At 44.5% G+C, this 6,000-nt stretch overlaps 1 protein-coding gene across 2 annotated transcripts in view; it reads right to left on the bottom strand.

Annotated features, from left to right (window-relative positions):
* Positions 1-6,000, bottom strand: part of AOAH (acyloxyacyl hydrolase) — a 206,613-nt gene that overhangs the window by 111,467 nt on the left and 89,146 nt on the right. The gene's annotated exons all lie outside the window — the stretch shown is intronic.

Here is a 6,000-nt window from a genome sequence, read left to right as displayed (position 1 = left end):
GGGCTTGCGGGGGGCCGGGATCGCCCCCCTGCCCCCCGGCCTGGGGGACAGAGCGAGACTCCGTCTCCAAAAAAAAAAAAAAAACAAGAAAGGTTCTACTTGCTGACTCCAGACATCCACACTTACAGAGTGAGTGAGAACCAGCCCTGGGGAAGGTGGAAGCTTATCCAGGAGCAATTCAGGTGTGGGCTGTAGCCAAATTCCATCCCCATGATCACCCACACCTTGATTTTCCCATGGTGGGAGCAGAGGGGAATGAAGCTTCCCGAGTGGGCTCAGAGGCTGTGATGCTGCTTTCCCTCATGAAGGAGAGGAGCTAGGGCAAGATCATTCTTGGGATCCTTCCTGCTCTGATGCTCCAGGGTTTCTAGATCCACCCCATCCCTTGTCTACTCTGAGCTACGAATGGTTTTCTCTCACTTTATCCGTCAATAAATGCGGATAAAGCTTGGACCAAATGACATGCAGTCATCGGACATCAGTTGTGACTTTTAAGAAAAGTTTTGGAAAAGGCTTTGAAGGTCACATTTTCTGTGAGACTAGGCAGTTTTCCCCATGTATGTATTTGGCCTCTTGGACAGCGTTTATTTTTCTAGTTGAGAAAAGGAAGATAAAGAAAGAGAGCAAGAGCAAGACACAAAGACAGATCAACAGAGAGAGAGAGAGAGAGAGAGAGAGAAATGGCATAGACCCAAACAGCCGTATTTTCAGCCTGAGAAAGAAAAAAGAGCTGGAGGAAAGGTCTCCTTTGGGCGTGCGCCAAAGCTATCCCCTCCCACCTTTGTTATCTTGAGGGGGAGAGTTTGTCCTTGAAAGAATGAACAAAGAGTGGTCTTTAGGATTGGAAAGCTGATTTATTAACCTTTGTCTGCTTACTTTAAAGGCTCCAAGTGACTGACCAAAGCCATGCATTCCAGACATGAGTAGGTAGACTGGGTATTTAAAGTAGCATAAATTGCAACTTGTATAATCTCCACAATCCCTTCTTCACAGCCTACTAATCAAAATTATTTTCCACTTAGCAATAACTTCATTTGGTAGCAAAACTTGACCTGAACTGATATAGGGCAATTTGTAAACTTTGTTATACTTAGTGTGAAAATTCATATATTTCACTCTGAAATATAAATCTGATTGATCAAGAGGTACCAGGGATAGCAGGTGGGTTATGGTATATGCACTATTTATTACTTTACTAGAATATAAAAAATCTGAATTTCAAATCATATCTGGTTCCAAGGCTTTTTGTTTGTTCGATTTGTGTTTGTTTTTATAAAGATGGAGTCTTGCTCTATTGCCCAGGCTGGTCTTTAGCTCCTGACCTTAAGTGATCGTCCCATTCTGGTCTCCCAAAATGCTGAGACTACAGGCATGAGCTAATGTGCCTGACAACTCCAAGGTTTTGGATAAGACCTTGTTGACTTTTACTACAAATTATTTCTGTAAAATTGCATCTGAACTTGATACCTTGTGTATCTTTAGAAATATCTAGCTGTATGTTGAAATGTTCATTCATTCATTCCTTCATTCCACAGGCATTTGGGGAGTCCCTGCTATGTGCTGGGAATCATATTAGATACCAGAGATGAGTACAAGATACAGTCCTACAGTTCCTGCACTTTAGGAGCTTGACATGGGTGAGGAAATTAATGCATCAAAAGATAACTATAGTCCTAGGTGAAAAATGCTGTAAGAGGGTTGTGCATCTAGAGAGGAAAAAAACGTTTCCAACCCTATATAGTGGAAGAAGTGATCTTAAGGTGAAACCTAAAGGATGTGACAGCATTTTCCAGGCAAGCAATTGGACTGAGGGCAGCATAGTGGAAAGGAAAAGCCACGGGAATTCTTTCAACGTAGCTCTAGGTTCTGAAATTAGACTCTCTGGGTTTGAATACCAGTTCTGCTGTCTCCTTGTCAGGTGACCTTACACAAATCATTTAATCTTTTTGTGCCTCAGTTTTCTTATTTGTAAAATAGAATCAATATCATTAGCTATTCCCTAGATATGGAGAGCACTCGAAAAAACAAAACAAAGCACATGAGCTCTTACTGTTATGTGCAATAGGAACCCTGATTGCAAGGATGGCTCCTCGGGTGGGGCAGCAGGACTCTGGTGTCTGCTGTCATCACGGTTTGGTTTCTAGAGACATCCCCATCCCAATCCATGGCCCCTCTTCGGATGTTCAGATTTCTGGCCACACGGCATTCTATTCAATGACCATGCAGCCTGGTGTTGCTCGCTGCCCCTGCTCTATACCTGCCTGCCACCAGATATCAGGTGAGTGGGGTTGACCCAGGGAGCAATTATAACTGCAGCTGATTGTTATTAATGACACAGTATTGAGCTATTCAAGTTCAATCTCCCTAAAACTATTTCATGAAACTGGGTCATTACGACAGAAGAAAAATGGTGAGAATGAATCTCCATGTGTGCCTGCCTCACATGTGTCTCAGTAGCTCTCGAGGGCTGGGTGTGGGTTGGTTGCGTCTTCAGGTGGATGTGTTATGTAGGTCTCTATCAATGAAATGAGAACAGAGAAGCCACAGAAGGGCACACCTGCCTATAGACGTGGCTCGGCTTGGAGGTGGGGGCGGGACTGAGGTGGGTGGAAGGAGCAGGGTATGGGGAAGGAGGAGGCTAAAAAAGGAAAAAAAAATAGTGTTGAATTAACACAATCAACAGGGGATAGGATGGTTTGCACGTATTTGTGTGAAATAATATGGAGGTTTCTGCATATAGACATTAAATATAAAGAATAGATTTTTAAAAAGAGGGGATCCTCCTGACTTACCACTGTTGAAGTAAAATAGAGACAGTGTGTAGGCACTGTGTATCCTGATTAAAACAGAACACCAAAAAACTTGATCACCCCATGGTCATAGCCTGATAGCTACACATTTGTTTTCCCGGAAAAGTGGTGCTTTTCCTTCATGTATTCCCTCATTTCTTCACTGAGCTCCTCTTGCTAAGAAATGGGATCCCTGCTCCCCAGGAGCTTGTGGGTGGTGTAGGAGACCAGCAAGGAAGAAGAGATTGAAGAATGGGATGAGGCGGAGCAGGCACCTGGGGGCTGGTGGCACCAAGGAGGAGCCAGGAGCACCCAGGAGGGCTGTGCAAGCAACTGAAAGTAGCTTGGGTGCTGGAACGTGTCCCTGGGGTGGGGACACCTCAAACGAATTTTGAAAGCATTAGACCGAGTAAGACGGTGGGCAGGGAGAGGCACTGGGCAGGTAAGGCATTCCTCTTGGGGGAATTTTATCAAAGGACTATGCCACAGAAGACATGCAGGTCTTGTCTCTACCACGTGAGGACTCCGTGCTAGTGGGTCAGGCATTTAAAACCTACTCATTCCTCTAAAGCGTAGGGCTAAGAGTTGAGAGGGTCAATGGAAAGCAAACTGTTGGATTCAAAGGTCAGATTCGTCCATTACCGGATCTGTGACCTTGCACAAATGATTTTACCTCTTTAGAAAGGAGAAAATAAGGGCGCTGACCTTAAATAGTTGGATTTACAACAGTTTTTGGTGCTTAGAGAGCACCAGATAACTTTTAGTTATCAATATAATTACTGAACCACAGATGACTTTGAAGAATATATGAGACTGCATTTATATGTGTACGTGCTTTGTAAGTCGTAAAGCACTGAACCAATTGTGACCGGCTGCATATGACACTTGAAACACAGTGATTTTCAGAAAGAAGGAAAACACAGTTTTGCTTTTTCATAAAAGAATAATTTTCCCTTTCAAACTGGACCAAGAAAATCCCTGGCTACTGATGCTCTTGAATTCAATTTTTCAAAGGTGGTTCCATTGAAGAGTTGTCACTTTGACCCTGTTGGGTCCTGCTGGCCCACATCTAACACAGAAAATACAATAATGCATTCAGCAAGGAGGGGGCAGGGGTCTCGATTTAATGGGAGCTAGGCATGATGACATGATTGGGGTCCTGGGGAGCTGGCCGCATCTCAGCCTTCCAGCATCTTCTTTCATGTCTGATATCTTCCCCCTACTCCCCATGTCCTGATGCTCTCTGCATTCATCCCCAGTCACGAAAAGGGGCGTTGCTAGCATTTCTGGAACCTGCAATGGCACTTTGCATAGCTGGCTTGCAGGGGCTTAAGCCAGCACATTGACCAGGAAGAGTTTTTAACTGTTTAACTCTTGGATCTCTCTAAGAGGCTCCAAATGTGGGTCTGAATCATAGCTTCCTCCTGTCCCTGGATATTATTAAAACAGATGAGAGCTGTTCAGTGGATTTAGTACTCATGAAGCTCGTGAGATGAAGGATAGCAGAATGAGGAAAAGTGTCTTTGTTAGGGGTTGAATTGTGTTCATGAAAAAAACATGAAGTCCTAACCCCTGGTATCTGCGAATGTGACCTTATTTGGAAACAGGGTCCTTACAAGTGTAATCAAGTTAAGATGAGGGCATTAGGACAGGCCCTCATCCAACATGACTGGTGTCCTTATAAAAGGAAATGACAGGCATCCAGGGAAGATGACCAGATATGAAGATGAAGCAGAGACTGGAGTGATGCAGCTGCAAGGCAAGGTATACCAATGCCTTATAGCCACCATCGGAAGCAAGGGAGAGACAGAAAGGATCCAACTAGAATCTTAGAAGGAGCATGGCCCTGCTGCCATTTTGACTCTGGACTTCTGACCTGCAGAACTGAGAGAGAATTAATTTCTGTGGTTCTAAGCCACTCAGTTTGTGGTGTTTTGTTACCACAGATATAGGAAGCTATAGCTTCTCAGTCCAGGTGTGCAGCCTAACTCTCACCTTTGTGTGTTCTCAGCCATCCACAAGGCTAGGCTAGCACAGACTAAACTAATAGGAGCTCCTGCGGGAGAGGAAAAGTAAAAGAAGCAGGGACTGGGGCAGATGCTGTGGTTAAATAAATATCTCACGGCTAAAGAACATTATTCTGAGTCATTAAAGCATCACCTGGATGTGTAGCATTGGCAGTCTTGCACCTGTACTAGAAGGCAAGCATTGGGGTGGACATGGACACCCAGGAGTCTAATTGTGGAGTCTAATGGCCTAAGAATTCCCTGGAAAATTTCCAGGAAAACACAGCACTCCCCCACCAGGTTTGGGGCAAAGGAATCTGGATTTTAAAACATTTCAAGATGATTCTGAGACATGGGCAGAATTTAGTTTACACTTTAATTTTAGATATGGGGAAGCTGAGGCTCAAAGACATTAAGTGGCCCAAGTTCTCAAAGTCAGCTCAAGAAGCAGCGTTGCAAAGGAGTCAAGAATATGTATATTCACAAAGAACACATGAGATCAAGCGCAACTTGAGGTGTATCTGAGGTCCTCAGTGGCCCAGCAGAAGTTACTTCTTTAAGGCACAGTTGCTTTCTCTGTGAAATGGGAATAATAATAACCCTTACCTCATTTTATTGTTGTGAGAACTAAGTGAGGAAACATATCAGAAGTTCAGCACCTGGCACCTGGAACAGCACCCATATACCTGATAGCAGCAAAGCAGCAGTGGTCATACTAGAAGTAGCTTAGTGGGATGGGCTTGGTGGCTCACGCCTGGAATCCCAGCACTTTGGGAGGCTGAGGTGGGTGGATCACTTAAGGTCAGGAGTTCAAGACCAGCCTGGCCAAAGTGGTGAAACCCCATCTCTATTAAAAATACAAAAAATTAGCTGGGCGTGGTGGTGGGCACCTGTAATCCCAGCTACTCGGGAGGCTGAGGCAGGAGAATCACTTGACCCAGGGAGGCAGAGGTTGCAGTGAGCCGTGATCACACCACTGCACTCCAGCCTGGGCAATGAGAGTGACACTCCGTCTCAAAATAAAAAAATAAAAATAAGAAAGAAGAAGTAGCTTAGTGAAAGGTAGATCCCACGCTATTTTGCCTCTGAGTCCAATGCCCTCTCAAGACATTGTTTCACCCTTTAATGTTTTGAACAGCAGTTACTATGATGTCTAGCATAACCCCAGACTCAAAGTGGAGCTGGAATATGGACAGGAGAGTGTG

The sequence above is a fragment of the Rhinopithecus bieti genome, unplaced genomic scaffold (genome assembly GCF_001698545.2).
Source record: "Rhinopithecus bieti isolate Rb0 unplaced genomic scaffold, ASM169854v2 scaffold_6944, whole genome shotgun sequence".
NCBI lineage: Eukaryota > Metazoa > Chordata > Mammalia > Primates > Cercopithecidae > Rhinopithecus > Rhinopithecus bieti.
The sequence above is the reverse complement of the archived record's forward strand: the minus strand, read 5'-3'. Positions and strand labels throughout refer to the sequence as shown.